This window comes from Anastrepha ludens, chromosome 6 (assembly GCF_028408465.1).
Source record: "Anastrepha ludens isolate Willacy chromosome 6, idAnaLude1.1, whole genome shotgun sequence".
NCBI classification, from domain to species: domain Eukaryota; kingdom Metazoa; phylum Arthropoda; class Insecta; order Diptera; family Tephritidae; genus Anastrepha; species Anastrepha ludens.
In genome coordinates this window covers 1,660,774-1,675,421 of record NC_071502.1, presented here as the reverse complement: position 1 = coordinate 1,675,421, position 14,648 = coordinate 1,660,774, and the positions used below count along the sequence as shown (strand labels likewise).

The following is a 14,648-nucleotide window of genomic DNA, read 5'->3' as shown; positions in this document are numbered from 1 at the left end:
CATAAAACTCAGTCATCAGCTTGACATGCGTCTACTTACTATACGCAGGTGCATATGTATGTGTGTACTCGACTGTATTGCATCGAGGGTCGTAAGCCAAGCACCGGAAATCTTTTAATACATCTTTAGTTGCGCTTTTCCTTCACATTTTCAGTGTTTACATTCGAATATTTGTTTTGACTGCTGGGCAATTTGAGCTGCTGGTTTTTCTGTTGCTTGGAATCTATAAGTGAATAATTTTGAATGCGGGTATGTAGAGTATACACATGCACACTACGTGTCTTTTCAATTGCTTATATCGGGTGTTTTTTTAGCTGCATGAGAACTATCGATATCGATAACTATAGTTTGACAGCTGAGAATAGCAAACTATGTTGGCCTTTCTGTTCAGTAAGGTTTGGCAAGTCATCATGCTTCGTTTAACTCTTCCAAATTGTGGAAATTTACTTTGAAAAAAATCTGTTTGCGAAGTTCATACAGCTCCTCATTTTACGTGCGGTTTACACGCTGGCGGCATCATCTGCCCTTGAATGAGGAAGGAGCTGCCGAGATATATGCTGACTGAATATTTGTTTCTAAAAATTAATCCGCTAGGCATCAAAGACTTGGCGAAACTTGCACTAAACAATCGATTTATTGTACTGATCGAATGGCCCATGTAACTCATAGCTGCGGCGGACATATGCTGAATATAATATATATATATATATATATATTTAATAGGCGCCTACACCCTTTTTAGAGCATTTGGCCGTGCTCCTCCTTTTATTTGTGACGGCACCCGATACATATTTATTTATTTAGTAGTTGATTCCTTCTGAAGACGTAAGTGGTTGCGGAAGTGCAGTCTTATAAATTTTTCCTGTAACTAGCTCATGGCCCCGTTGCAGTTGTCAAGCGCCTATAACACTATGCGACAAAGGAAATCAGCCGAAACTTTGTTAGTATTGTCTAAGAGTACACCTATCCAAAAAAGGCACTCAATGGACTTGCAAAATTCAGTCGAGACATTTTATGATTTACCAAGTGTTCACGCCCCGGCCTAAGTTGTTTTCAAAAAAATTGGAAAAAAATATGTCAGACATGTATTGAAAAACTACAATACCTTCAATATCTATTTCTTTCGCTCTTTTAATTTTTTAGCGACTTTTTGGCAGTAAATGTCATGGCTTCACTTTTTTTTAAGATCAGTCAATGATAGCGGAAACACAAGTGTGCTGGAACAGTTGAGAAATGATTGCTGATTGCAATTAATATGAACAAACTAATTTTGTGGTTTTTCTTCCTTTTAATTGGCGCAATAACCGCTTAAGTGATTTTGCTCGAGTTTAACCAGTCGTTTCTTTCTCGTGCTAACCGGCGCCAGGTGGACACACCAAATGAAGCCAAGACCTTCACCATCCGATCTTGCTACCACAGAGGAGGCCTTTCTCTTTCTCTGCTAGCACTAGCCGGTACCGCATTAAATGCTTTCAGAGACGGAGCATTTGGATCCACTCGGACGATATGACCCAACCAATGAAGCCGCTCGATCTTTATTTGCTGCGCTATATCTATGTTGTCCTAAAGCTCACGTGAAATGCTCGCTGTCGCTTACGTGAAAAGGTCTAAAAATTCTCCGAAAAATCTTTCTCTCAAACTCTCCATGGGACGCCTCTTAGGATGTTGTCATCGTCCAAGCTTCTGCACCATACGTTGGAACCGGCTTGATGAAAGCCTTGTTGAGTGCTAGTTTTGTTCGTCGACAGAGGGTTTCACTAGTCTATTTCCTACTTAATACAAAGTAGCGCTTGCTGGCAAGATTGATTCTCCGTTCGATTTCAAAGCTGACATTGTTATCGGTGTTAAAGCTTCATTTTGTGGTTGGTTATGGTATTATCGAAATTAAAAATTTCAAATAATTATTCATCACGTTTTGACTCGCACATATACCTTGTGTGGAGTGATTCTAAATAGGGAGGCTAAGAATTGAAATCCGTTAATAAAAGAAAAGACTTGATGCGATGTAAGGCTCTTAGAAAAAGCACTCATCTTGGCAACGCAGTCATTTTCTCAACGATGCTTCTTAAGAACAATGGGCATGTAATTTTTTTGGAACGCACAGCTTTTAATTTTTCAAAAAAATGTTAACCAAATTCCGGAGTGCCATAAATGTAAACGAAATTTGGCATTTCTTTCCAACGACCAAAGCGACGCATATGGCGTATAAAAGTATTCGAATTTTCTTAGAGGTTTTTGGCAGTACAAAATTGTTCGCGTTTGGCATTTTTACAGATACAGATATATATACAAATACATATACAGATACATACAAACACCACATACCACAAATTAGACGAAAACTTGTCCTAAACACCTTTCAAGGATGGAAGCTCCAGGGTATCAATGTGGCATTGTCCATGTCAAAATGATCTACATATGTATGTGTTTATGTGTCATCTCCAAAATCTTAACAGCCTAGAAATGAAACAAATCAAATGGTTTTATGCCCCCGCCTTATTAAGATGCCTTGGAAATGAAATGGACTGTTTTGACAGACAATCAATCAGGGCATCAATCATCCATTCACACAGTCAATCATGAGATGGCTGCTGTCTCATTAACTAAGAACAATTTTGATGCTTACATTTGCTGCATGCAAACTTACAAATATACACATACGAGTATGTATGTACATGTGTGTGTTTGTGTCTAAACTAGACGAAGTTAAGAAATAATTACGTATGCCATTTTTTTGTTTCTCAAATCATAAGGTGTCTAATTTTTTTTAATTTTTCACATTGGCACTTTCTTCCATTTCCGATTTCTGTTTGCAGCCTTCGATATTTTGCAACAGCCGCAATGACCTCTTTCCAAATGAATTTTATATATTCTCAAGTTTTGAAAAATTTTAAAATTGTTGATGTAAATTTTTTGTGTGACATTTACGTGAATTGTTTCGATATTCTTTTAAGTTTCCTGCCTCAGACGAGCCACACATGATTCTCAACCCATGATTCAGTGCTCTTCAAGCATTCAGGAAAACAACAAGATTTACGCAACGCGATTCTGCCGATCATCTCGAACTGAGTGGCGGTCCACTTACTCAGCAACGTTTGCTGTCACTGCTTGAGTCATTCGATCTTAATTGTTTTTGTACACAATATATGTAGTCAATTTAAATTTTTGGCAATAGACCAAAAAATGTTGTAGTTGAGGGGCGGCACAAGAAAAAAATTAGTAATCATACTGGGGCAGGGGAAATTTGTTTCAAGTTCTGTCAAATTGTTGTTGTATGAAGTCATGAGGAATAGTTCCCTTATTATTATCAAAACTTGACAACACTCAGAGCCAGTAGAGGAAGGCGTACGTATATATATAATAGGACTATGAATAAGTTCGTGCGGTTTTTTTTCGAAATTTGAAACTTTATTGACGTAAAATGGTTACAAATTTAATATTCAAAATATTGTCCATCCATAATTCAATCGCTGCGCTTTCTTCGCAACTCTTGAGATGACACAATAATCTCGTATTTAGACGTACATACATACATATTTACATAAGAGCATATCTCAACTAATATCTCTCAAATTTTGGAAGTAATTAGGCAGAAACAAATTTTAAGCAGCACTGGACCCGAAAAGCTATAAATCAAATTGACAAATAGAAGATGGCGCAAAATTAATCACCCTATCGGAAGATTTATAACATTCGCAAATGGCGTCGTACGCCAGTCATATTGACACTTATGAAGTAGACAGCTGCAGTATACAAACAGACAAGCAATGGTTCGCGTAAAAGTCAAAATAATATTTTCTATCACTTAAAATCATTTTTAAATGATTCATAAAACAGTTATTCAAAACACATATTTGATTATTAATTTTGCGTCACCTTATATGAAGATAAACCAGATTTAAACATAAATAAAAAAACTGTTTCAGAGCTCTTTCTATGTAGTAAAATTGCGCGATGCATTTGATTACTCACCACTCAAGCACCTCCTTTAAGTTCAAATTCATTGCCAGATTTTTGGTCATTTACTGGTAAACATTTATTTATTAAATATCGTACACCTCTTCGAACTTCATTTTCATTTTGAATTTTATTCAGCATAAGTTTTATATATTTAATTTTTTTATTTTCCCGCTCTTCGCGCCATCTGACTGCCCAACAGGGAAACTTATTTTCAATTCAACACAAAAACGCCATCTGACGCAAAGGAATCACACCGTAGTTGCGTAAAGATTTTCAATACCAGCAGGCGATCTTGCAAGCAATCGTTTTCAACAGCAGATGTCGCTTTGTATGGGAAATTTTCCAAGAATTTTCTTTTTTGTTTGAATGAGTAGGACATTCTTATTTTTGAATTTTTACGAAAGCGCGCCATATTCCATTCTCACTCTCTCGCTCTCCTCTCTTTTCTGCACGTTTGAATTTATTTTCGACGCTCCCACACTTGCACGCACCGCGCATATGTGTACACTGGTAGTTTATCACTGTGTCGGCACCACCTCTTTTCGCACATTTATTTGTTGACATTCTCAACTAAGCCAAAGAAATAAAAATAACAGATGGAGCGAAAAAGGCCAAGGGTGCTCTTATGCACTTTCACTGATAACAACTTTTATCGTTTGCAAACTCTCTAACTCTGTGAGACAAAATCGAGTAACCTGCTGCATCAGCTGACGACACTCTCACGCACTGCGCTATGCTTGCGAACTCAGCCGGACGTCAACGGAAACACATGTCCTTCATTGGTATTTTTAAATTCACATAAATAAACAATTACATTTCTTAACTTTTTCATTTTCAGTGACGTTCACTACACATCACTCACATAGCCCAAAGAGCTGTTTTGTAATTTTCACAATTCTTTTTGCGATTATTTTTTCCAGCGCGATCTGCGATCTTGACAACACTCAAACACTCACTCCTGTATCCACAACTGAACGCAGCGAAGCAAATGGGGAACTTAGGTAGCTACATCGATCCAAAATAAATTTAGCGGTTATTTTTAAGAAATCACGCAGTAATATTGAAAAATCATTGTTTCGAAAACATTTTTCCACCGAGCACTGAGCAGGGAAAATCGCATATCGTCGGAAATCAAGTGAAAAATTATAAATAAACCGTTTTTTCGAATAAGCTATTTTAAAAAAAGAAATTTCACTCGCGCTCACGATCTTCGCCAACTCACAGCGATCCGCCCGTCGATCGTGCCTCCGTCTTGCAATGCTACTGATGGTTGCCACAGAGTGTTGCCTGATGCCTGTGGTGGCTGCTGCTGTTGGTGCCGTTGGTGCTTGTGGTGCTGCCGATCCTCTTCTGGCTGTTCCTACAGCTGATGGCGCTGGTGGTGATACTGTAGAGGTTCTGCCTTCTTCCTCTTCTTCGACTTCTATTTATTGCCGCGCTGTATTATTGTTGCCAGCCAACAACAAATACCATCCGTTTGTTGTGATCGCATAGCAGCCATTTCAGTTTTAATTTTAGAGGTAACCCCAAAATAAATACCAACCAGATCGCGTCTAAAACCACCTTTAGACAGATATGTACCAACCAAACCAAACCAATTCAATGTCTGTCTGCCTGTCTCTATTCGAATAATAAACATACTTATTTTTTCTAATTATATCGTTTGCGGTGAAATGGCAAATGTATACAAAAATTATGAGCTACTAGTGGACAATCGGTGCGAAGATTTCAAGGAAAAAATTTCCTGCGTGACGTGTGGAATACATGGCACCTTAGGACCCGAGCTTTCGAACTCAAAGAAAAGGCTAGTTTTTGTCAAAATGTGTGCAACTTTTTGAGAGCATTTAATTACTAAACTCTTCTAAAAGATTTAGAATTGCAAAGGCGGAAGGGTTGTGCCTACAAAAGTCAGTCATGAACGCACTAACGAAAGGTCTTTTAAAGGTGGAATATTACTGTACTAAATAATACTAAATGCAAAAAAAAAAAACGTTTACAGGTTAAAGAGACTATTACCTTTGAATTAATATAAATACAAATATAAATATAAATATTATTTTGGAATAAATGTACGAAAAATCCACCAAAATATGATTAGAATAAACGGCTTTGCGAACAGTAATGCAAGGATTTAGATAAGGCGCATAATTATTCATCCCCGAGGGAAGTATCTATTGTGAGCTCAATTTCTAATAAATGGGAAAATGATCACTTTCTGCTCTCGAATGAATAGTACAACAACTATTTAGCTGAGTATTACGAAGGATTCGCCTCTACTAGCTGTGTCTTGACTGTATAGAAATATCTTTGAGTTAGTTCAAGAGCGCAAGTCATTTTGAAAAAATAGGGCTTTATTGAAAACAAGAGAACGAAGTGAAAGGTTCAAAGATATTTGATAGGCCCGTTCACACCATAAATGAAGGCATTTTTATTTAAGTATAAGTAAATTAAAGACACTACTTTCGAAATCACTAAGTGAATATTTGATTAAAGAGAAAAAGTGTGATCTCACCACTCTGTACAGTAGCCGCTGGCTGTTTTTATTATCCAGTGGTACGACACCGCTTAAAAGAAAACTTCACGAAACAAACGAATTAAAAGACTTAATTGCTTACAGCTGATGCTACAGCAAAAAATCTGAATATAAGGGGTTTAACCTTTCTTTGAATTATTTTTTGCATTTTAGATTTGTTTTTTGTGCTGTAACAATAGAATATTTTTTATTTATTTCGTTTAATTTTTTCTTACTTGTAGGATTGTAATTTTGTATTGTAATTTTATTGGAACACTCACTCATATTTAGGCCGCGTACTGAAAGTACTATAACGTATCGTAGCACAGATCTAAATATGTAGAAGCGAAATGAAGCGGAAAAATTAAAAATCGATGGTGTTGAATGTGGCGCGCGTGAAAGATGTGTTGTCATAAAAAGATGCATCTATTTAAAATTCATACAATACAATTTAACAGCACAACTCCTAAATTTTTCTTTAACAAAATGCCGAACTCTAGGACACAAAGATCACAAATTTTATGCCAGCCGTCGCTGGTCGTCACCAATCACAAGTTGCACGTGCAAGACGCACTCATCACTCAGCGGCTCCGGATCAGAGTACTCGAATCTGACCAATTAAATACCGACAGGCACCTCCAACATACTAAGTGCATACTTGTACATATGTATGTAAGTAATATTGTTATTGACGAACAACGAACTAATTCGCTTCCTGCGATTCCGCTTGCTGAACGCGCCGTTCGTGCACTCACTCTGCCATTTATTGCAGACAACAAAAATTCTGATGCCGTTTTCGCCGGCAGTTTGCATTGTGTAGTAGGTAGTATACGCCGTTGAATTCTCAAAATAAATCGGTAAATATTGTATTTTTAAATTGAAAACGCAATGAAGTCTGGCATTGTCCATTTGGGGTGGCAATAGGGAGAAATAATGAAGAGAAATTGTATTCTTAGCATAATTTCGAATTAAAGAAATTACAATTAATACTTATTGTACATATGTATGTATGTATGTATGTGTGTATGTATGTTTGCAAATGTACATATATGTAAATATCTTTGGTCTTAAATTGATGGTATCACTGCTGGAAACAGATGTAGCGGTAGATGTATCCATCTCTACACGATTCGTACAATCGAACTGGCATCGTTCCTTGTTCCCCTCAACATCCTGAGATTGTATTCGTGTGCATGCCGCCTTCGCTTCTGAAAGTGAATGCCGAGTGATCTGCTGAGCAAATAACTCGGAATGGATGGTTTGGATGTGGCAAGGATTTTATTTTTGGCTCATTACGAGTATCGTTTAAAAATATTCGCACAACAAAAAGTGTATTGGCATTTTAGCGCGCTAGAATATCTCGAGGGGAACTTGTAAAGAAGAACAAAAAATATGCGAAAGCATGCGAAAGAAAAAATTTACGAGAAAAGGCTGATAGTCAAAGGATAATTATTGTAGCAAAATGAAATTTGAAAAAAAAAATATTTAACTCCACAAAGTACTTCAATGCACAGTGGCTCAGCGGTCATTCAAATGTTCATTTATAGCGCAATTTTCACATCTAAACTTTAGTGAGCATTTAGATTTTTGTATACTTTATTTCGGTAAAACTTCTGAGAAAAATAGAATAGAAATAGAATTTAATATAAAAATTAGGATTACATCTGCGCTGAAAAATCCTTGCTTTAATATGGTGCTTTCATAAAAAACAGTGTTGATATCACAACAAATTCATAAAATGCAAAATTTCAAATTTTATAAAATTTCATAATTTTCAAACTTTTTCAGAATTTTTAGAAAAACGAGTGTACGATATTTTTATATGGAAGAAAATGGGTTTGCAAAAAAACGCTTGTCAAAAAGATCGCGAATTTTGAGGCCTGGACCGTCATTTTTATTTTTATAAAATCGAGTTAATTTTCATAGCCAACGATCTCTTCTTCTTTATTTGCGAATTCTTAATATAGAATGTAAGCGATCCCCAATGCCCCCTAAATACACAACTTGATCATATTAGATCGGCCATTTTGAATTTCCTAAAATCAACTTCAAGATTAAAAAAAGAGCGAACGTTAATAATAATAATCCTACGACTTTTGTACACAAGCCTCATAGTTTCGGCCCACTGTGTGTTGGTATGAATCTATTTTTTGTGCTTGTTTTATGACAAATACACATATTTATATATTTTAGCAGGGCCCGATTAGGCCAGCACCAGCGTATATAAATTTGTATTATTTACATTTCCTATCCACACCCGCAATGCCAGGATTTTGATAATGAACAGATTTTTTCAGTTAGCTGGTGTTTCGGTGAGCAAAATTATAAATAACTTCTAACTGAATTCCGTACGAACAAGAGAAATCATTTTAAGTAAAAAGAAATATAGCGACTCATATTGATGTTTCCAATGTGCTAAAATTAAGTTGTTCGAATAAATAAAAACGCACACGCAGTGGGGTGATGTGGAAAACGCAGGCGATGGCCGCCGGAGGTTGAGGTGTAATGATAATTTCGTGCGATTCCAAATGCATATGTAGGTGTGTATGTGTGCAGCAGAAAAAGACCTAAAGGAAAGCCAGAAACTAGAGAGAAATGTGTCTAGAGCACAACTAGTACTATCCGCGACAAATTTGGACTAGTCTCTAATATTGATAATATTATCACCACTTGAATAGAGGCCAAAAATCGATCAGAATATGTTTTACTTCAAACTTTTTTTGAGACTGAAACTATAATAAAAAAGGCAAAAAAAGAATGCACAGTAAGCACTTTTGAAGCTTCGAGAAAGAAAGAGCTTCAACTACTTACACATACACATTAAAATAGGTACGCTATTATCTATCGATTTCCTTGTGCCGCTCAAAAATATTTAAAGTTATTATCGAAATTACCCTTTATTGGTTGCACAGATTTGGTTATTTTCATAAAATGTAATTTTGAGTGGCCACTAAAAAGGTACTTTGCGGATAACTCTTGCATTTCAACTAAATAAGTGAAGAGTATTGAGTTTTACGTATTAAGCAAAATAAGTAGTTCATTTAATGAATAATAATTCATATAATTTTCTTCCAAAGGTGGGTCACTGAGGAGCGGAGGCCTGTTGTCAATCTTCGAAAACAAAAAAAAATCGTATAAATTTATCGCTGAGTTATTTGGACGGTCCAAAAATTTTGTTGCGAATGTCCTTAAGCGCCAAAGATCCACAGAACGACGTGGTGGCAAAAAGAAAACGATTTGCACTACTGATAAGAGTGCACTCTTACCAAGAGGTATCCTTTTTAGTCACCAAAGGCCATTGCAACTGAAATCAACGACGTAGTATCAGCGAGAACTGTGCGGCGTCGATTGCACAACATGAACCTACCAGGCAAAATCGCTCACAAAGAGCCTATATTAGCCTATACAAGCAAATTAAAAGAAGAGGAAATTGTTCAAGAGAACAAGTCACGGTGTAGACCGCCGATGAAGCAAAAATAAATTTATTTGAAACTGACGCTGGGTGAAATGTCAGACGTCCCAAAGGACGAGGAGGGTGAGAAATCTCACCGAGGTTCACAAAAAACCAGTCAAGCAACATGACGATTTGGGGATGCTTCTTTTGGATGGAGTGTAGGACCTTTACACCTCATAACCAATAAGATGGACAAATTTATTTGCAAGGACATACTTCAAGAAGTGATGCTACCATTTGCTGCGGAGAATATACCACTTCGGTGGCTTTTTATGCAACATAGCGACCAAAGCACTCCTCAATGCTAGTGCATGAATAGTTTTAACAAAATCATGTTCAAGTTATGGATTGGCCAAGCCAGTGACCCCATTGAAAACCTTGGAAGGATTTGCCGTAGGATTAACAATTCTATCTCAAATCGAATGTAAAAAGTCGTTGATAATTATGGTGGGCACAGTGATTAAACAGCATTTTAAATAAAATCACTAAATTCTTCTTGTATCGCATCTATTTTTGTTTCGTACCCACTTCCATGACCACTTAAATATTTCCTTTTTGCTCCTATTGTTACTAGTTTAAGTTCCTTGAATTATTAGTCATATTTTTTATATTAATCTGTGAAATAAAAACCACCTAGAATGGAATATTCATTTTAAAAACTTGCATTTTCCTGATGAACGTTGGGCGGTACCTATTTTAATGACCTTGTGTGTATGTAACATCAGCAAAGCGAAAGGAATTCAAAAGTACATGTATATCTTTTAAAGTCACAATATTTCATTTAACCATTGAATATTTGCCCTCTTAGGCATTTCAGATGCGCCTTCAGAATGTTTAAGGCAAGGCTCGCCACACTAACCTAGTGGAATTACAGCTCAGATATGCCTGTCCCATGACTTCACTACCCAGCGGCGCCGGTTTTTATGACACCAATATCTTAAGACTTAGCTCAATAACCTGAAATCGCTTTCAATCACATGGATTGGATCCTTTCACAAATAATAACAAATCGTTCAGCCGTGAAAAGAGGGATAAGGCTTCACGTGCAGATGCCTAATACAGAAATCAAATACAAACCTAATCATAATATAATATACAGAATGTGTTCGCTTGTGAATTCCGGGAAATTACATAATAATCAAGTGCAGCATGAAGATTTCGATCTAAAAGAATAAAAGTATTTCTACATCCTGGCTGGATATGATGCCACCCTCCATAACTTGAATAACTGCACATTCCCAAATGCATGGAAATCAAAATTAAGTAAATAACTGAAATTCATTGAAGAATACACCAAACCAATACAATCAACTGCAGAGAAATCTGCCTCTAAAGAAGACAGCGCACATACAGATAAAGCAACGGATCAACAGGATGAACAGGATGCAAGCGACACCATGCACACAAAGATGTGGAAGATGCTATATTATTTGAAATAGACAAATGGGTACGTCAAATAAGTAAGAATCGCAGCGTGCGAGCGCGCTTGCTGGGAGTAAAGTAAGTAAATGGGATGGGCGTGCCTGGAGATGAGTCGGCCTATGAGTATGAAGATTTGGTTGGATTAGCAAGCATATTTGATTACGTACGCCAGGTGTCACGTTGGCTTGGCACGTGACACAATACAAACAAGCCGAATATGCAACTAAATAAATCACCTCGTACGTAAATATATAAACGTATGTTATGCATTACATCCCTGCAGGGAAATCGACTAGTACGCTTCTACTGAATTTAAAACTAGCTTACATTCATCCCATTTTCCAAATAAGCAACTGTGTCATTTTCTACAGCGATGTCCCTATAGAAGACAATTAGCATCTCTGTTTCCGATTGCGAAAAAATAAATAGTAGCAAATTCGAGTAGAGTATGTCTAGCAAAAACATTATCAAATATCCACGAGGTTTTTGGGTTTTTTCAAACTTGCACTTTAGTATGCTTCATTGAGTAAGAAATAAAACGTATTAATTCAAGTTTGCAAAATATTTAAAATTAAAAAAGACATTACGAAAATAACAAAAAATTCATTTAGCCAATTTTTTTCGGCGATAACTTTTATAACATGAAACTTAATATTAAGATTTTGTCCACAGACCTTTAGTCATAATGACACTATTTATATGCCTTGTCAATTCCTTCTGAACTCTTGACCATAGCGTTGATGGCCTTTGGGTGATTTCGTAAGATGCTAGCCGTTTCTTTAGAATAGCTCATAAATGTTCAGTAGAGTTTAAATCAGGACTTTGTGTGGGCCATTCTTAAAGCTGGAAGTTCTGATTTCTTTTACACCATTCTTGAATAATTTTCATGGTATGTTTCGGGTCCCTGTATTGCTGAAGTATAATCTCTACTGTTGCATATGAGCCTAGGGCAACAAAATCCGGCAAATTGAATATTTCATTTGAACATTTGATAGCATTGTTTCGAAAAATTATTGTTTCACTCTATTTCTGTTTTAGTGATTGTACTTTTCAGATTTTTAAATTTTTAAATTTCGCCCAGCACCATTTAAAATTTTTTAAATCTGTCATCAGATTGGTAAAGAACCTTAAGGACCATAATAATTGTAATCATGTACATATTTACCCAATTATGGATGGACGTGAGAGCGTTAAACTGCGGTGTGTCAAATTATAACAGTGGTGATTTTTTCAAATTGCAGAATAAAAGAACGACATCCGGAGAAAATTGGAATGTTCACACTGACAACTAAAGCCCATCAGCGCAGAACTTCCATGATAATAATTATAGTGTAGTACTGAACTTTCTAATATCATTCTCAAATTATAGGCCCAATAATAATCAGCCGAATGATTGATGCGTGACTACCATTCGGAATCAAGAGAGAACGTTGGTTCGAATTTAAAAAAAAAAGATCTAACTCATATCCAGACAAAAGGACCCATGTTCCATACAGGAATAAGAGGATCAAATATATATACTTATATATTCAAACTATGTAACTTAAACTTACGAGTATTGGTTGGTATTGGTTCTAATAGCGGTCGCCCCTCGGCAGGCAATGGCAAACCTCCGAGTGTATTTCTGTCATGAAAAAGCTCCTCATAAAAATATCTGCCGTTCGGAGTCGGCTTGAAACTGTAGGTCCCTTCATTTGTGGAACAACATCAAGACGCACACCACAAATAGGAGGAGGAGCTCGGCCAAACACCTAACAGAAGTGTACGCGCCAATTATTTATTTTTTATTTTTTATTGGTTGCGTATTGGTTGCGCTGAATCCAGATATTTCTGAAAGTCGTATTTTCAAACCATTTTGGCTTGCAAACAGAAGTAATATATATATATGTATCATATATATTTATGTCAGTATATGAGTTATATTGAGATAAATAATTTATAGAAAAGTGTGTAGGTACTCCATTGCAACGCGGTGAAGGTAACATTGGGATTTTGCAAGAGATTACCAGAGTCAACATTTTTGTGTCCAATATTCAATATTTCCATTCCACATTTTTTACGATTTGCCTGCAGTACAAATGGCAGATATTCCGCTCGCTATAAAAACTGATATTTAATATTAAATAAGCGGCTGAATAGAAAGGGAGGATGGTTGGTTCCAAGATTTCCAATGATCGCCATGAATATTTCATTTAAATATAGGGCACTGTATTCCCTACCCATTTAGCTCTCCAATGGTTATAAACAAAGTCCAAGACCAATCGCTAAAAGTCTGTCTATTACGTCCGTATTTTTCGCAGGGTCAGTTTTACTCAAAGATGACAGATTACAAGGGTTGCTCATCCAAAACAATCCTGTGGGAATATCTGTGTCGTCATAGGCAATTCGGCAGCATAATTCAGCCAGATCAGCAACGCAGCAATGAGTTAAGCAAACGAGGACTGCGTTTTTCGTGTGTCGCCTACCCAATCTCAGTTTTTTCGTAAACAAACCGCTGTCATGACCCATGTGACTTCAGTTAATAAGCTGATTCTTTCAAATTCGCTGAAAGCCCTCTGATTTTGGTCTAAAAATCTTTTCACAATGAGTTAGAGCCAATTTACCCGATTTACCCAGGTTGCAAAGACATGCGTGTCGAGCTTCGTGGCAAAAAGTGTCAACGTGGTAGGCATGCACGCACGGTCAGCAAAATCAAAAGGTTACTTTGACATTTCGCCTTCATCGTAATCACATTTTCGTATTTTTTTCAAGTGCACCAATATTGAATTGAATGACCAACGAAAAATTGTCCGCTTAAATGTGAAAAACACGCAAGGAAAGCCGCAAAAAAGAGTCATCGTGTAGATGGACGAACATTTTCGAAAACTTCTTTAAAAGAGAATGTGCAAAAAATCCAAGGTGAAAAGTCATCGTGTAATTGCCTTTTTACTCGTATTTTGCCTGCTCTCGTAATACACAAAATAACTTAAATAACGACACAACCAAGCGGCCCGGGTTTTTGTTAGTACTATTTATTTTGTATAAACTACTTCCAATACATTGAATTCGGTATTTTTAAACTATGGCTGCACTTTTTTTTTAATAACAGATTTATTATATATGCATATTCATATATGTATATGTATATGTATATAGGTATGTACATTAGGACGGGAGGATTTGTATGTAATTAATTCTTTTACTAAAATTCGCAAAAAAACTGTACTTTTGAAAGTTTTTCCTATCATTCATCTAAATTGACTCTGGAGCATTTGCATATGTATGTATGCATGTGTGTGCATAGGGTATGTATGTAAAGCG

At 36.4% G+C, this 14,648-nt stretch overlaps 1 protein-coding gene across 15 annotated transcripts in view; it reads right to left on the bottom strand.

Moving 5' to 3' along the window:
• Positions 1-14,648, bottom strand: part of LOC128867489 (myocyte-specific enhancer factor 2) — a 205,278-nt gene that overhangs the window by 123,344 nt on the left and 67,286 nt on the right. The window contains exon 1 of one of the 15 annotated variants that reach the window (XM_054108728.1): positions 3,973-4,833. The exons of the other annotated variants lie outside the window; for them this stretch is intronic. The gene's annotated coding sequence lies outside the window, so the exon portion shown is untranslated. Of the gene's footprint in view, positions 1-3,972; positions 4,834-14,648 lie in introns of those variants that run through there. 15 annotated transcript variants of the gene reach the window in all.